This window comes from Erythrolamprus reginae, chromosome 1 (genome assembly GCF_031021105.1).
Source record: "Erythrolamprus reginae isolate rEryReg1 chromosome 1, rEryReg1.hap1, whole genome shotgun sequence".
NCBI classification, from domain to species: domain Eukaryota; kingdom Metazoa; phylum Chordata; class Lepidosauria; order Squamata; family Dipsadidae; genus Erythrolamprus; species Erythrolamprus reginae.
Window position 1 is genome coordinate 409186880 of NC_091950.1, and position 18400 is coordinate 409205279.

Here is an 18400-nt window from a genome sequence, read left to right on the forward strand (position 1 = left end):
AATAATAATAATAATAATAATAATACAGTGTTCCCTCGATTTTCGCGGGGGTTGCGTTCCAAGACTGCCCACAAAAGTCGAATTTTTGCGAAATAGTGGTGCGGAAGTAAAAACACCATTTTTGGCTATGGACAGCCAAAAACTACCCCCACGCACCCTTTTTCAAGGCAGCGCAAGGAGCCGGGCTTGAAGTTGGAGGCGGGGAGAGACAAAAGTGTGGAGGCCGGCAAAGATTGTTTTGAATGTTGGCTGCCCCCCCATCACTTCCGGCCCCCTCGCCGCTACCGCCCACCCGCCCGATCCACCCCTCTCACCGGCTTTCTTGGGACACGGGTCCTCCTGCAGCAGCACTGGCGGCTACGGCTTCTCATCCTCCTCATTCGGCTGGTAGCCGCTCTGAGCGCTTTGAGAATGCCTGCCTCGCCCCTCTCACAGTCCCTTAGTTGAGAGCGCTTTCGTCCCAGCTATCAGCGAGGGGGCTGCAGGAGAGGTGGGGCAGGCGTTCTGACAGAGAGGGAGAGGGAGAAAGAGAGAGAGAGGAAGAGGGGGGAGAGTGGAAGGTAGAGAGAGAGAAAAAAAAATGATAGAAAAAGGGAGAAAAAAAAGAGAAATGAGAAAATGATTGAAGCAGAGAATGACAGGAAAGAAAGAGAAAGAGACAGAGAAGTGACTCTTGGTGATGACGTATGACGTCATCGGGTGGGAAAAACCGTGGTATAGAAAAAAAACCGCGGAGTATTTTTTAATTAATATTTTTTGAAAATCCTTGATATAGCCATTTCGCGAAGTTTGAACCCGCGAAAATCGAGGGATCACTGTAATGATATGCAAAATGAATACAACATAATATACAGAACCAAAGAAAACAAACCTACAAATCCACACACTAGATACAAATACTTAAAACTAGGTCACTTGATTGTTTATTTTTACGTGAAATGACCGCCCTTTGCTTGCAGCGCCACTGCGGCATCCTTTTTTGTAAAAGTAACAATGTTTATTTATACATGAAGACTTCCCTTTGAAGGAGCTGGGGAATCCCTCCCACGAAGAGATTCTGGCAGGTTTCTAAGGACGCCAAGGTGATCACTTCCCGGATTCCATGTAATCCAGGTTATTGCAAGACCAGAACAGGTTAAAACTGTGATGGCAAATCTACGGCATGCGTGCCATAGGTGGCATGCAGAGCCATTTCAGAGAACACACAAACTTTTGCCCCATGTCACTTCTAATGCATGTGCACATGCTGGCCAGGTGATTTTCGGCCTTGGAGAAGGCCATTTCGCCCTCTGGATGCTTCAGGGAAGCTTCCCTGAACCCTCCAAAGTGCATTTAAAATATTTGACATCTCTTTACTACAATTCCCATCCCACATTGTACAGGACCTAAAGTTCAATCATTGGGAGTGTAAGAGATGCTTCTGGAGGTCTCTGGAGTTCTTATGATTATTTTCCTAAGCGCCTTATAAAAGTGACTGGACCTTGGTAACAAGAATGGAAAAGAAGAGGTACAAAGAGAAGCATAAGCTGAATCACAGCATTTTTACATTTTTGCATGTGTGAAGGCACTCCGATTGTTCCCAAAGAAATCAATCACCCCTTATGTCATAACTACAGATGGCCATGCTTCAAAATCCAGATCCTTCGTGACTTCGCGCCCAAAACAAAGGTTAAAACACAGCTGCCCATAAATTTAGCTTGGAAGGCTTCATCTTTTCAATATACTTTAGAGAAGACAATTTGCATCCAAGATACGCCAGGAGCAAGTGGGATGCGGTACATTTTTATTGTCAATTGCCTTCTACATAGAAGTTCTTCCCCATGACTGATTTTATTGTGGAACTGCCTTTACCTTGAAGATTGATCTCAAACCCCGAATTATCATTGATTCCACTGGGTATGGTCAAATTACACCTGGAAAACAGATTCAGGTAGTCCTTGACTTACAACAGTTCGTTTAATGACTGTTCAAAGTTAAAACAACACTGAAAACATGACTTGTGATTATTTTTCACACTTACAACAGTTGCATCATCCCCAAGGTCATGTAATTAAAAAATTCATATGCTTAGCAAATGACTCATATTTAGGATGGCTGCAGTGTCCCAGTTTATCATGTTTTATGGCCTTCTGACAAGCAAAGACAATGGGGAAACCAGGTTCATTTAACACCCATGTTACTAACTTAACAACTGCAGTGATTCACTTAAAACATGTGGCAAGAAAGTCGTAAAATGGTAGAAAACTCACTTAACAAACTCCTTATTTAGCAGCATAAATTTTGGGCTCAATTATCATCATAAGTCAAGGACTACCTGTGTGTCATGGACATTGTTACAAATTGACAATATCCTCAAAAAAATTTAAATGTTAAATTACATCCACAGCAACGAAGTTCTCACCTTAAATTAAATGAATTTAATGAAACGAAACATTTATATATGTTAAAGGGTTAAATAAGGTTCAGGAGGGAAGTGTTTTTAATAGGAAACTGAATACAAGAACAAGGGGGCACAATCTGAAGTTAGTTGGGAGAAAGATCAGAAGCAACGGGAGAAAATATTATTTTACTGAAAGAATAGTAGGTGCTTGGAACAAACTTCCAGCAGACGTGGTTGGTAAATCCACAGTAACTGAATTAAACATGTCTGGGATAAACATATATCCATCCTAAGATAAAATACAGGAAATAGTATAAGGGCAGACTAGATGGACCATGAGGTCTTTTTCTGCCATCAATCTTCTATGTTTCTATGCATTGGCTACCTATTATAAATGGACACACTGATCAATTTCTTTCAACCAGAGTCTTCTTCTTTTTTTTTGGTAACTAATGCCAACGCAATATTATAAATTATAATATTACAAATTATAATAAATTATAAAAGGATGAGCAATTTCATATCATTTTTTTCAAAAAAGCTCAAAATGAATAATATGTCCATCTGACCTAAATTATGAATCCTACAGCTTACTGGAAATAATGATATTTATGAGATACTCCAATTTTTCTTTCTCCCTTTGTTTCTAGTTCTAAAAACAAGACATCCCTGTCTCATTTTTCAATGTTTCAATGTTGTTTAATGTTTCAATTTCGCTAACATTTTTTTCTAGACAAAAAGAAAGTAATGAATTATAGTTTTGTTCAATCTTTTAATGCAAATTATGGTCTGGTTTATGAACACTATAAATGTGTTACTTGTTGGGTATGCATTGAATCATTTATTAGATTTTCATCACAACTTTATTATTTTATAAGTAATGACTGAAGGTGGGGAACAGAATACTTCCTTCCTTCTCCTATTTTCCTCACAAGAGTTAGATTGGGCAGAGAGAAAGTGATTGCCTTAAGACAGCCTTCATGCCTAATTCAGAGTCCCTTGGTTTCTAGGCCACCACCTTAACTGCTACATCTAACTTACTTTACTTTTACGAGGGTCGTCCAGAAAGTAATGCACCACATTTTTTTCTCAGCCTTCATAATGGTACAAATGCAAAACTTTAGTTATATATTATTTGAGTTGGCCTTCTCCAGCTCCCGTCGACTAAACAATGTCGGCTGGCGGGACCCAGGGGAAGAGCCTTCTCTGTGGCAGCCCCAACCCTCTGGAACCAGCTCCCCCCAGAGATTAGGATTGCCCCCACCCTCCTTGTCTTTCGTAAACTCCTTAAAACCCACCTCTGCCATCAGGCATGGGGGAAATGAGATATCTCCCCTTGCCTATGCAGTTTTATGTATGGTATGTTGTATGTATTATATTTTAAACAATGGGTTTTTTTAGACTTTTAATGTTAGATTTATTATTATAGACTTTTAATATTAGATTTGTCACTGTATACTGTTTTTATCACTATTGTGAGCCGCCCCGAGTCTGCGGAGAGGGGCGGCATACAAATCTAATAAATAATAAAATAATAATAATAATAATAATAATAATAATAATAATAATATATCAGGATTGCATGTGTAAATTTGGCGTTTCTTCAGACAGATAGTGTAGCTGCAGCAGTGTTTCAAAATGGCATCTGTAAGTGATGTACGTTACAAGCAGCATGTTGTCATTGAATTTCTCACTGCGGAGAAAGAAACTGTTGGGAACATTCACAAATGTTTATGTACAGTTTATGGAGAATCTGCAGTTGACAGAAATATGGTTAGTCATGGAAGATATTTTGAGGATGACGAAGAGGTGATCTGCACAGTGCAGAAATGGCTTTGTGACCAGAGTGGTACTGACAGGGCATACACACCCTTGTGTCTCGTTGGAGGAAGGTCATAGAACAGGGCAGATATTACGTGGAAAAATAGGGAGTGTAGAAGAAATATATTATTTCTTGTGTGTAAGTTTCATTGTGTTCAATAAATAATTGTTGAAGAAAAAATGTGGTGCTTTCTGGGTGACTCTTGTACATCAAAATCCTCATTGAGACTGTTGGAAGAAATTTTGCTGGTTCATTCCCAGCTGGGAAGCAGTCACTGATACTGAGAAGAAATAGACATGGAAGCAGCTTCCAGAAAAAGAGATCCTTTAATTCAGGAAGGCAATAAGAGTACTGACACAGCTCAAGCATTCCTGGGTTGCAAGTTTACTTGGAAGGGTAACTGAGCCTTTTATGCTTAATTCTCCTTTGATGCTCTTGCAGCTCGATGGGTTTTGATGTGTTTCTGATTGCACTGGGTTTTGTTTTCCTGAGTTAATCTTGGTCCTAAATCTTTTGTTTTTTCCTGCCCTAGGAGTTAATCCTGTCAGAGAGGCAGGAAAGAGGGAGTTCCAGGTGAGTTATTTTGAGCCTGATTCCCCTTATCTTAATGGCTCTACGTAAGTGCTTCTATTGTCAGCTCTGTTAACAGAGTTGCTTTGTGTTTTTCTTATAGCTGGTGCTTCTTGATTTTCTTAAAGGGAGAAGGGCTGGCTTGAGTCTCTTGGCACTGTTTTCTGAGGCTTCTGGTGCTATGAGGGTGCTGGCACTGTTACTCAACCCAATACAGCACAACCAACATAAGCCCCAAAAAGAATTACACTGCTATACATCAAGAATATCTTACAAACCACCAACAGACCACTACAACCACATGGAATCAGTGTAGCGAAGAAGCCAACTAATGCCCATTAAAACATCCTAAGCAAAACAAAAGACCGAACAACCCACGAGTAGGTTTCTGTGGATCTGGACCAGATCATCTGATCCAGTAGAGACCTGAGGGTGACATCTTCATGGTGTCATGCACCCAGTTCGGTCGGTGCTGGTCCGTGGGTGTTGCCATCATTTTTTTGGAATCTTTTAGTGTTTTGAAGTTTTTCTACTTCTGCTGCTTAAAAAAAGGCCCTCCCCGCCCCTGGGTTTATTATTTCTATTTATTTATTTCTATTTTATTAGATTTGTATGCTGCCCCTTTCCGTAGACTCGGGGCGGCTCACAATACAATAAAACAGTTCATGACAAATCTAATAATTTACAATTTAAAATATTAAAAAAAAACCATTATTTAAGCAAACATACATACAAGCATACCATACATAAATTGAATTGAATAGGCCCGGGGGAGATATCTCAGTTCCCCCATGCCTGACGACAAAGGTGGGTTTTAAGGAGTTTACAAAAGGCAAGGAGGGTAGGGGCAGTTCTAATCTCTGGGGGGAGCTGGTTCCAGAGAGTCAGGGCCACCACAGAGAAAGCTCTTCCCCTGGGGCCTGCCAACCAACATTGTTTAGTTGACAGGACCCGGAGAAGGCCAACTCTGTGGGACCTAATCGGTCGCTGGGATTCGTGCAGCAGAAGGCGGTCTCGGAGATACTCTGGTCCGATGCCATGAAGGGCTTTAAAGGTCATAACCAACACTTTGAATTGTGACCGGAAATTGATCGGCAACCAATGCAGACTGCGGAGTGTTGGTGTAACATGGGCATACCTGGGGAAGCCCATGACTGCTCTCGCAGCTGCACTCTGCACGATCTGAAGTTTCCGAACACTTTTCAAAGGTAGCCCCATGTAGAGAGCATTACAGTAGTCGAACCTATACTTACTTTATTCCTTTGCCCAAAACATAGCTGATCAGCCCCTCAGCTATGTTTTGGGCTGATTATAGCCGCAGAAGTCAAATTGCATGAGTGGACATGCACAAGCGTAGCAATCACATGTGTGTGAAATGTCACAATGTGAATTGATGGCAAAGGTAAGTGGAAACCACTCCTGCAACAACCTCAGAAGAGGAAAAACAGGAGTCAACTGCAGCATACAGTGTAAGAACTGCAACAACCACAATGTAGGACAAACAGGCTGAAGACTGGCAGAACGCATTCATAGACACCAACTGGCAGCCTGAAGACAGGATGAAAACTCTTTAATTTCACAACAGATAGAGAGATTTAACCATAGTGACAATCCTAGACCAGGCCAAATTTATTTTATTTTATTTATTTATTTATTTTGTCCAATACACAATGAGGGTTTTAGTGAGTATATATCAATATACACATAGTAAAATACATGATGAAGGTTATAGAGGAGATACTCATAGTAAAATATATCTAAGAAATAATAGAAAAGAAGATATAGGAATAGAATATATAGGAATAGAATATATAGAATATATAGAATATAGGAATAGAATATATATATATTCCATTTTACAACAACACAAAGATTGGAACTTCAGCCTGATGATGGTGAATGTGATTTCGCCGAAACGTCGCATAGACATGCAAAATATTACACAGGGCAAAACCCGAACTCAGAACAATCTACATATATATATATATATATATATATATATATATGTTAAATGTTTATAGCTGGAATTTTAAAATTAAGGGAGACCAGGATAGATCTATTTCGGCCTTATTAGGCCTCATCAGCTGGCCACACCCACTCTTTTACTGGGATTCGATCTGGGAAGCTTCTGCATTGTAAAGCAGAGAGCTAGCAATTAGACCTATCCGATCTGAATCCTCTCAGCTCTGTACCAGGGAGGGGTATAACACATACAAAATATAGTTTGTCGGCTATAAATATATTACTGCCTTGCAGTGGCCCTGGTTGGGCCTATAGGCAAAAAAAGGAGCTGTGACGTTCCTTAAAAATATACCAGGGTGATTCGACATAAGAAAAAAAAAATATATATATATATATATATATATATATATATATATATATATATATATATACACACACACACACACACACACACACACACACACACACACACACATACATATACATATACATATATATGTTATTTTATGTTGGATCACCCTGGTATATTTGAAGGAACGTCAATCCGAAAATGCCAGGGAATTTCTAGAAGCCTGGAGCTCTGACAAATCAGTCATCCGCAGACACATAGACATTAACAAAACCTATAGACCATGCAAAAGAGATAATCACCTCACCATCAGCAATCAGCCCTCAGATCAGCATAGATGAACTCCAAGGTTAATTTCAGACCAACAATCAAGTAAGCAATACTCCAATCAAGAAACTGTCAAAGATCCATCCATAAACAGCCCATCCAAACAATCTCTAAGATAGCCCCAACCCCCCCCCCCACACAGGGAAGATACCAGAATATAAACTGACAGCAAACAGCGCTCCTTACTAAAACTGATGGTGTTGCCTAGTTGTCACGATGTAAAAAAGATGTGGAGACTCTAGAAAGAGAGAAGAGAAGAGCAGCAAAGATGTTTAGGGGACTGGAGACTAAAATATATGACGAATGGTTGCAGGAACTGGGTATGTCTAATGAAAAGAAGGATCAGGGAAGACACGATAGCAGTGTTCCTATATCTCAGGGGTTGCCACAAAGAAGAAGGAGTCAACCTATTCTCCAAAGCACCTGAGGATAGAACAAGAAGCAATGGGTGGAAACTAATCAAGGAGAGAAGCCACTTAGAATTAAGGACAAATTTCCTGACAGTTAAAACAATTAATCAGTGGAACAATTTGCCTCGAGAAGTTGTGAATAAGAAGAGATTGGATAACTATTAGTCTGAAGTGAAGTGATGTTGGGTTTTCTGCCTAAGCAGGGGGGTTGTACTAGAAGATCTCTAAGGTCCATTCCTACTCTGTTGTTGTGGTGGTTGTTGTTGTTGTTGTTCTGGTTGTGATGCTGCTTTTCTATTCTATTCTATTCTATTCTATTCTATTCTTTCTATTCTTTCTATTCTTTCTATTCTATTCTATTCTTTCTATTCTATTCTATTCTATTCTTTCTATTCTTTCTATTCTTTCTATTCTTTCTATTCTTTCTATTCTTTCTATTCTTTCTATTCTATTCTATTCTTTCTATTCTATTCTATTCTATTCTTTCTATTCTATTCTATTCTATTTTATTCTTTCTATTCTATTCTATTCTTTCTATTCTTTCTATTCTTTCTATTCTATTCTATTCTTTCTATTCTATTCTATTCTTTCTATTCTATTCTTTCTATTCTATTCTATTCTATTCTATTCTTTCTATTCTATTCTATTCTTTCTATTCTATTCTATTCTTTAGGGTAATGAAATGATTGCAAGAAAACAAGCAAGCTGAGAGAGCACCGAGGACCCCCTCATGTCAATCCTAAGATGCAAATATTCTCCATTATTGATCCTTCATCAGTTTATAAGGATTGCTCAAGAGGCCCAAGTCTTCAAAAGCCAAATGAGGTCATAAGATCCTCAACCAGTTTCAAAGATCTATTGCAAGAGATCACTTCGGGTCATTTTGCTTTGCATTTCCTTTGCTTACAACTTTTCACACCAGTTCTATGCTTTGCATAACACTGACTGGGACACAGAGCGATGAATATGTATGTATGTATTCCTTCCCTAAAGCTTGCTGTTTGGAAGAAAGAGAGAGAGAAAGGGAGAAACAAAGAGAAATAGAAGGGCATTTACACAACAGACAGTTTACCAGCAGTTGTATTGATCGATGTGCTAAATTTGGTTAGCTTAACTCCTGGTTAGTTTAATAAGATTTGGCTAATTTAATCACTTCTTTCTCTTACATGACTGACATACAGATGATTTCAGGAAACAGGCTGAAACACAGAAACAAGCCCAGGGTAGTGAAAAGAATGTAGGGAGGGGTGGGATTCATCTGATTCGGACTGGTTCAGGTGAACTGGAAGTTAATTTTAATCTGGTTTGCCGATCTGGTTGTTCTAAGGACAGGCTGACCCCTCCACCCTCCCCTCCCTGGAGTCTCCACGCAGCCCGTTTTGGATGCCAGGTAAGTGCAGGGCAGACACACAGATTCTCAGAGGAAGAAAACAGGCCTACTGGAAGTCTGGAAATGGGCATTTTTCCAGCCACCGAAGGGAGGCCATTTTTGCCCTCCAGGAGGCTCAAGGAAAGCCTCTGGCACCTGAAGAGGGTGAAAAATGGGTATACCGGAAGTACTGGAAATCCAGAAATGGGTGAGTTTTTGGCCACCAGAGGGCCTCCGGTGCCTGAGGAGGCCATTTTCTGCCGCACGAATCCCAGGGACCAGTTAGGTCCCACAGAGTTGGCCTTCTCCAGGTCCCGTCAACTAAACAATGTCATTTGGCGGGATCCAGGGGAAGAGCCTTCTCTGTGGTGCCCCCGACCCTTTGGAACCAACTCCCCCCAGATATCAGAGTTGCCCCCACCCTCCTAGCCTTTCGTAAGCTCCTTAAAATCCACCTCTGTTGTCAGGCATGGGGGAATTGACATTTTCCCTCCCCCTAGGCTTATAAAATTTATGCATGGTATGCAAGTATGTATGATTGGTTTCTAAATTGGGGTTTTTTAAATTAACTTAAATATTAGATTTGTTTACATTGTATTATTGTTGCTGTGAACCGCCCCGAGTCTGCAGAGAGGGACGGCATACAAATCTGATAAATAAATAAATAAATAAATAAATAAATAAATAAATAAATAAATAAATAAATAAATAAATAAATAAATAATTTTCACCCTCCTGGAGGTTCAAGGAAAGCCTCGAGGAAAGGCTCAAGGAAAGACTCCAGAGCCTGGGGAGGGTAAAAATGTCACCCCACATTGCCACAGTGGTTAGAGTGCGGTACTGCAGGCTACTTCTGCAGCCTCCTGGCTGCCTGCAATTTGGCAGTTCAAATCTCACCAGACTAAAGGTTGACTGAGCCTTCTGTGCTTTCCTTTTGGCTTTTTTGCTTCTGCAAAAGAGATTGCGCATCCTCGCATGAGATTCAGCTTCTTCACATGCGCAGAAGCTGAATTCTGTGTCGTGCGGGAACCTAGGAATAAGGAGAAATTTCCTGGCAGAACAATTAGTCTGTGGAACAGCTTTCAGTAGATGGAAACTAACCAAGGAGAGGACAAATCTAGAAATAAGAAACATAGAAACATAGAAGACTGACGGCAGAAAAAGACCTCATGGTCCATCTAGTCTGCCCTTATACTATTTCCTGTATTTTATCTTACAATGGATATATGTTTATCCCAGGCATGTTTAAATTCAGTTACTGTGGATTTACCAACCACGTCTGCTGGAAGTTTGTTCCAAGGATCTACTACTCTTTCAGTGAAATAATATTTTCTCATGTTGCTTTTGATCTTTCCCCCAACTAACCTCAGATTGTGCCCCCTTGTTCTTGTGTTCACTTTCCTATTAAAAACACTTCCCTCCTGAACCTTATTTAACCCTCTGACATATTTAAATGTTTCGATCATGTCCCCCCTTTTTCTTCTGTCCTCCAGAGTATACAGATTGAGTTCCTAAGGAGAACAATTAATTAGCCAAACGGCTTGCCTTCAGAATTTGTGGATGCTCCATCACTGGAGGTTTTTAAGAAGAGATGGGTCATTTGTCTGGACTGGTATAAGGTCGTCAACTTGAGCAAGGGGTTGGACTATAAGATCTCCAAGGTCCCTTCCAACTCTGTTATTTTGTAATATGCTTGGTTCTTATTCAAACTATAATTTGTTAATTAGAAAAGGATAAGGTAGTTCTTGAGATACTGTAGGATATGATATATAAGTAAGTTTCTATAGCAATTTTAATATTCACTCTCCATACACACAAACACACACATACCCTTTTGAAAATTCAATCCGAAGTTTGACAATTTCATTTTCTCTCTAATCTTTAAATGCTTACTATTGGATCAATTGCTGTTGGATTCTTGTAGGAAAAAAATAACTGCTAACTATTAAATGCTAAGAATTGGAGAAAAAGAACATTGGTGATTGTTTCAGTAACTAAGATTTACATTTATCTTCTTGGAAGTGATCCCCATTGAATTCAGCAGATCTTACTCCCAAGGGAATCTTCAGGCATCTGCTCAGCCTTAGACTGATGCCTTGCTCGTCAGTGGCCAACTGAATGAAGTTAAAATGCTGTAAGTAGGACATTATGTAACACAGAGTGTTACAGACTGTATATGGCAATGTCAAGATAGAACCACTTTGCTTCTTTCAAAGTTTAATGTGTCTCAACTTGCCAATAAACTGGAGGGAGGGAGAGAAAAATGGAATGCAGAGAATATATGGAGAAATTGTGAGAGCATGAAGGTCACAAATGCAGATGCTGGTGAGAATGATGAACTGTTCCCATAACAAATGGACGTCTCATAATTGGACAATGTGATCACCCGGGGTAGAAAGATTGGAAAGCTATTCTTTAACCAGATTACTTATGGGACCGCCTTCTGCCACATGAATCCCAGCGATCGGTTAGGTCCCACAGAGTTGGCCTTCTCCAGGTCCCGTCGGCCAGACTATGTCATCTGGCAGGGCCCAGAGGAAGAGCCTTCTCTGTGGCAGCCCCAGCCCTCTGGAATCAGCTCCCTCCAGAGATTCGCACTGCCCCCACCCTCATTGCCTTTCCCAAGAGTCTCAAAACTCATTTATGTCGCCAGGCATGGGGCAATACATAAGTGCACTGGTGTGCCTTTCGTCCCCTGTCCAATTGTCTTTTCTTTATCTCACTTATCATATATATTTTCTTTCTTTCATATATCCTCTCCTCTAAGTTCACTTTACCCTTATATATATTACTACGTGTCTATTTTTCTTCCTATGTATTTGTGTATTGGACAAATGAATAAATAAATAAATAAATAAATTAGATCAAGCCCCCTTCCCCTCTTTATGAGATGTAATGTGTGGTTGTGAATGAGTTGGCTGATTGATTTTAATGTATGTGGGATTTTAATAGTAAATTTTCATTATTAGATTTAATTATTAGAGTCTTCGGAGAGGAGCGGCATACAAATTTAATTAACAATAACAATAGCAATAGCAATAGCAATAGCAATAACAACAACAACAACAATAACAACAACAACAACAACAACAACAACTAGACAAGCAATTGTGTGGAAAAACCAGAGCTGTTTTTGTTAGTTCAGTAACCAGGGCCGCCAATAGACCGGTACTACTGGGAGTGGCGTCAGGGGCCCGGCCAAATTGAATAGTGTGGGGGGGGGCGTGCCCGTCAAAAACTCTCCAACCCCGATTGCGACAAACTCTGCCTCTGTGGAGCTTCTCCGACCGCGGCCCGCACCTTCTTCCCATCCCCGCGAGGAAAGAAGGCAGGGAGGCCGGCAGACAGGCAGGGAGCCCAGATGGCAGCCGCAGAAGGAGCTCGGCCCTTCGGAAGCCAAGCCGCGCTGCTGGGGAAGCGGAATTGGGGAAGCCGGGAGAGGGCTGAGCCTGGCCGGCTTCTCCGCCGGCCTTGTCCCCCCCCCAAGGATTGCGACTCGAGGGCAAGAGAGCCGCGCCTTTCGGCCTCCGGAGGTGCTGGGCCGGGGATTGGGGTGTGTGTGAACACCGCCCGCCGCCCAGAGCCAATGGCTTCTTTTGGGCTTACTTGCTCGAATTCCTGCTGCTGGCGCTGGGAGCAGGTAAGTGCGTGCGGGCGGCCGGGTGGGAAGGGCGAGGCGCGAGGGGGAGGCAAGTGGAGATCCCGTTCTCTCTTTTTATGCTCAGTGAGCCTTTCTTTGGAGTTGCCTTTCTTTCTTTCTTTCTTTCTTTCTTTCTTTCTTTCTTTCTTTCTTTCTTTCTCTCTTGCTCTCTTGCTCTTTCATTCTTTTTTTCTTTCTCTTGCTTTCTTTCTTTCTCTTTCTTTCTCTCCTTCCTTCCCTCCTTCCATTTCTTTCATTCCCCTTCTCTATTTTTATTTCTCTTTCATTCTCTTTCTTTCTTTCCTTCCTTCTTTCTTTCTTTCCTTTTTTCTTTCTTTCATTTCTTTTTCTTTCTTTCTCTCTTTCTTGCTCTTTCATTCTTTTTTCTTTCTTTTTCTTTCTTTCTTTCTTTCCTTCCTTCCCTCCTTCTATTTCTTTCATTTCCCCTCTCTATTTTTATTTCTCTTTCATTCTCTTTCTTTCTTTTCCCTTTCTTTCGTTTCTTTTTCTTTCTTTCTCTCTTTCTTTCTCTCTTGCTCTTTCATTTTTTCTTTCTCTTGCTTTCTCACCTTCCTTCCCTCCTTCCATTTCTTTCATTCCCCCTCTCTCTTTTTATTTCTCTTTCATTCCCTTTCTTTCTCTTTCTTTCTTTCTTTCTTTCTTTCTTTTTCTTTCTTTCTCTTTCTCTCTTGCTCTTTCATTCTTTTTTCTTTCTCTTGCTTTCTTTCTCTCTCTTGCTTTCTCTCCTTCCTTCCCTCCTTCCATTTCTTTCATTCCCCCTCTCTATTTTTATTTCTCTTTCATTGTCTTTCTTTCTTTTCTCTTTCTTTCTTTCTTTCTTTCCTTCTTTCTTTCTTTCTTTCATTTCTTTTTCTTTCTTTCTCTCTTTCTCTCTTTCTCTCTTGCTCTTTCATTCTTTTTTCTTTCTCTTGCTTTCTCTCCTTCCTTCCCTCCTTCCATTTCTTTCATTCCCCCTCTCTCTTTTTATTTCTCTTTCATTCTCTTTCTTTCTTTCTCTTTCTTTCTTTCTTTTTCTTTCTTTCTCTTTCTCTCTTTCTCTCTTGCTCTTTCATTCTTTTTCTCTTTCTCTTGCTTTCTTTCTCTCTCTTGCTTTCTCTCCTTCCTTCCCTCCTTCCATTTCTTTCATTCCCCCTCTCTTTTTATTTCTCTTTCATTCTCTTTCTTTCTTTTCTCTTTCTTTCCTTCTTTCTTTCTTTCATTTCTTTTTCTTTCTTTCTCTCTTTCTCTCTTGCTCTTTCATTCTTTTTTTCTTTCTTTCTCTTTCTTTCTTTCTTCCTCTTTCTTTCTCTCCTTCCTTCCCTCTTTCCATTTCTTTCATTCCCCCTCTCTTTTTATTTCTCTTTCATTCTCTTTCTTTCTTTTTTCTTTCTTTCTTTCTTTCATTTCTTTTTCTTCCTCTTTTTCTTTCTCTCTTTTACCTTCCCTTCCTCTATTTCTTCTTTTCTTTCTCCTTCCTACCTTGTTCCCTCCCTCCCTTCCTTCAGTCCTTCCTCTCTTACTCTCCCCTTTCATAAGTTTCCTTCCTTCCTTCCTCTGTTCCTGTCCCTTCCCCCTTTCTTTCTTTCTTTCTTTCTTTCTTTCCTTCCCTCCCTCCCTCCATTTCTTGCTTTCCTTCTCCTTCCTTCCTTCTTTCCTCCCTCACTCCCTTCTTTCACTCCTTCCTCTCTTACTCTCCCCTTTCACACCTTTCCTTGCTTTCTTTGCACCCTTCCTCTGTTCCTGTCCCTTCCCTCTTTCCTTCCTTCCTTCCCACCCTCCGTCCATTCATTCACCCATTCCTCTCTTGATTGCCCCTTTTACCATTCCTTCCTTCCTTCCTTCCTTCCTTCCTTCCTTCCTTCATAGCTCGCCCTCGCCTTTCTTCCCTTCCTTCCAGATGGGAGTGCCCCCTCAAGACACCCGCCTGACTGCTGGTACCCTGCTTTTTCTCTCCCCTCGTCCTTTCCAGCTCCTCGCCGGTGGCTGCTGGGTGTGGGATCCCCCTCCCCTCTCCCCTCACTAGAAAGCACATGGTTTTGTCAACAAGGCCTCTTACAAGAAGGGAGAAGTGCCAAGGAGCCGTAAATAAGCCTCGCTCCACCTGACCGATGCCAGGAGGATCTTTCTTTCCCTCGCCGCTCCCGCTTCTTTCTTTCTCCTGGACGAGTCCACACAATCGGCTTAACCCAGTTCCTGAAATAACCTATGGCAGTGCTTCCCAACCTTGACAACTTGAAGATATCTGGACTTCAACTCCCAGAATTCCCCAGCCAGCATTCGCTGGCTGGGGAATTCTGGGAGTTGAAGTCCAGATATCTTCAAGTTGCCAAGGTTGGGAAACACTGGCCTATGGGACCGCCTCGCTTGGCGTGAAGCGGGAAATGATCCCCGGGGGATGGAGTGTTAGTTTTAAAATGGCGGGGGAGCCCAGACACTTAGGCTGTATGGGGCCCCAAAATTCCTGATGGCGGCCATGTCAGTAACAATATGGTGTACCCAATAAAGTTTTATATTTTGGGGTTCAAAGCTTCCAAGAGTGTTTCTTAAATTTGAGTTCACTAGTTGGATGGTTGACAGGCACTTTCCTTTCCAATCAATTTTGTGTTAGTGACGGAAATAAAATATTGGGCTAGTAATCTAAGTGGAATTAGGGATGTGTGAAGCAATCTAAATCAAATCAAAAGTTTCTGCCACTAATCCAATCATCTATTTAACTGATTCTTTTTATTTAACTGATCTCCATTCACTTGCAATTTGCAACTTTCTCTAACATGTAGAAGGTTGCTGTGAAATGTGTACTGACTTCGAATTGAAATTTCCCTACTGTTTCTATTACAGCTTCTTTCAGGTTCAGATTGACTGTTGGTGTTCTCATGGATATATCCATTCACTGTACTAAGAAGGTTTTTTTTTTTTTAACTTTACTGTCTACACCCAAGATTATTCTGTTCTACTCTGTTATTACGAGATGTTTTTAAGAAGAGATTTGAAAACATTTGCCCAGAATGGTATAGGGCAGTGACAGCGAACTTTTTTCCCCTCGGGTGCTGAAAGAGCATGGGCGCATGCTATCACAGATGTGCAAGTGCCTACAACCATAATTCAATGAAGCCGGGGTGGCGCAGCAGGTAGAGTGCTGTACTGCAGGCCACTGAAGCTGACTGTAGATCTGAAGGTCAGCGGTTCAAATCTCATCACCGGCTCAAGGTTGACTCAGCCTTCCATCCTTCCGAGGTGGGTAAAATTAGGACCCGGATTGTGGGGGCAATAGCCTAGCTCTGTTAAAAAGTGCTATTGCTAACATGTTGTAAGCCGCCCTGAGTCTAAGGAGAAGGGCGGCATAAAAATCAAATAAATAAATAAATGAATAATTCAATCCCTAAGGAGGGCAAAAACAGCTTCCCCTGGAACCCGGAGGCCCTCTGGAGGCTGGGAACAGCCTGTTTTCCAACTTCTGGTGGGCCGAGTAGGCTCGTGTTTCACCCTCCACAGGCTCCAAAGGCTTCCCTGGAGCTGGGGGAGGGTAGAAACACTCTCCCCCACCCCCTGGAGGTTCTCTGAAAGCAAAAAAACACTCTCCCAGAGCCTCTGTGTGAGACAAAAGCCAGCTGGCCGGCACACAGATGCATGTTATAGCTGAAAATATTGCAGAAAATACAATTTCAGCAATAGAGTGGTCAATTCCTGGAATTCACTACCGGACTCTGTTGTTTCTTCCCCCAATCCCAAAATCTTCAACCTTACATTATCTACAATAGACCTCTCCCCTTTTCTAAGAGGTCTGTAAGGGGCGTGCATAAGTGCACCTTCGTGCCTACCGTTCCTGTCTTAATGTCTTCTTACCTGTTCTACCTCTACTTTATACTTATATTATGTTAAACATACTACAATACATTACTATATTTATATGGCAAATAAAATAAATAAATAAATATAATAAAATAAATGGCTCGAGTGCCAGCAGATATGGCTCCACATGCCACCTATGGCATCCGTGCCATAGGTTCGCCATCACTGATTTAGATCAAGGGAGGTACTAATACCCACTATAGAACCTTAGTTAGACCACACCTGGAGTATTGCATCCAGGTTTGGTCATCACATTATAAAAAAGAATTTGCAATTCTAGAAAAAGTACAGAGGAGAGCAACCCGGATGATTAGGGGACCAGAGACTAAAACACATGCAGAGCAGTTGCAAGACTTGGGCATGGATAGTGTAGCAAAGTGAAGGATCAAGACATGATAGCAGTGTTGCAATATTTGTGGAGGTGCCACAAAGAGGAGAGAGTCAAGCTATCATTCAAAGCACCCAAAGAACAGACAAGGAATAATGGATGGAAATTGATTTAGGAGAGAATCAACCAAGAACTAAGGAGGAACTTTCTGACAATGAGAACGATCAACCAATGGAATTCAGAAGTTATGGGAACTTCATTACTTGAGACTTTCAAGAAGAAATTGGACTGCCTTTTGTCATAAATGGTGCAAGGTCTCCTGCTTGAGCAGGGGATTGGGCTAGATGACCTACAAGGTCTCTTCCAACTTTGTTAATCTGTAAATCTGTAAACCTGTAAGCTCCCTTCCAACTCTGTTGTTAAATCTGTCTTCAGATTGTTCATCTCTAGTGCTGGGCGAACCGAACCTGCAAAGTTTGGGTTCGTACTGAACTTTGCGTGGTTCGGTATACCGAACCTGAACCCGATTTTTTGCAAAAGTTTGGCAAAAGTTCGGGTTCGGGAGAGCGCCAGGAAGTGCCGCCGCCCAGCTGTCACCTTCCCAAACGGCTAGGGAGCTGTCAGTCGGGAGGTGAAAAAGGAGGTGGGGAATCCCACAAGGAGATTCCAGGGGTGGAGCTTTGATGTCACTGAGATGTCCTTCCTGGCTGGCTGAAATGGGGACTCCAGGAAGGACGTCTCAGTGACGGCAAAGCTCTGTCCTGGAATCTCCTCGTGGGATTCCCCACCTCCTTTTGTGCCTTCCAGCTCCCAAACAGCTGGGAAGCACCACCACCCAGCTGTCACCTTCAGAAACAGCCAGGGCACTTCTCGGCAGTCTCCTGAATGCCGAACTCAGAAGTTTGGCAAAAATTCGGGTTCAGGTTTGGGAGAGTGCCGGGAAGGACCCCGGCTGTTCTGGAAGGTGACAGCTGTGCGGCGGCGCTTCCCGGTGCTTTCCCAGGCGCTGAACTTGAAAGTTTGGCAAAAGTTTGGGTTCGGGCGCCGAACCAGAAATTTTTAAAAAATTTGGGTGCCGAACCTGAACCCGAACTTCCTTGGGTTCGCCCAATACTATTCATCTCCATTCAGATAATAAAAAGCTGTGGTGGTGCTGTAGTTAGAATGCAGTACTGCAGGCTAACTCACTGCTCACTCCAGAAGTTCGATTCTGACAGGCTCAAGGTTGACTCAGCCTTCTATCCTTTCAAGATTAGTAACATAAGGGTCTAGATTGTTGGGGGCAATAGGCCAACTCTGTAAATCATTAGAGAAGGCTGTATTATATACTGTGGAGCAGTATATAATTCTAAGTGCTATTGCTAATGCTATAAAGAACCATTTTGCCCCTCTCC

General features: G+C 41.6%; 1 protein-coding gene across 2 annotated transcripts in view; it reads right to left on the minus strand.

The window, feature by feature from the left end:
• The window catches only part of CALN1 (calneuron 1), a 404827-nt gene that overhangs the window by 31678 nt on the left and 354749 nt on the right, over nt 1-18400 (minus strand). The window lies entirely within an intron of this gene.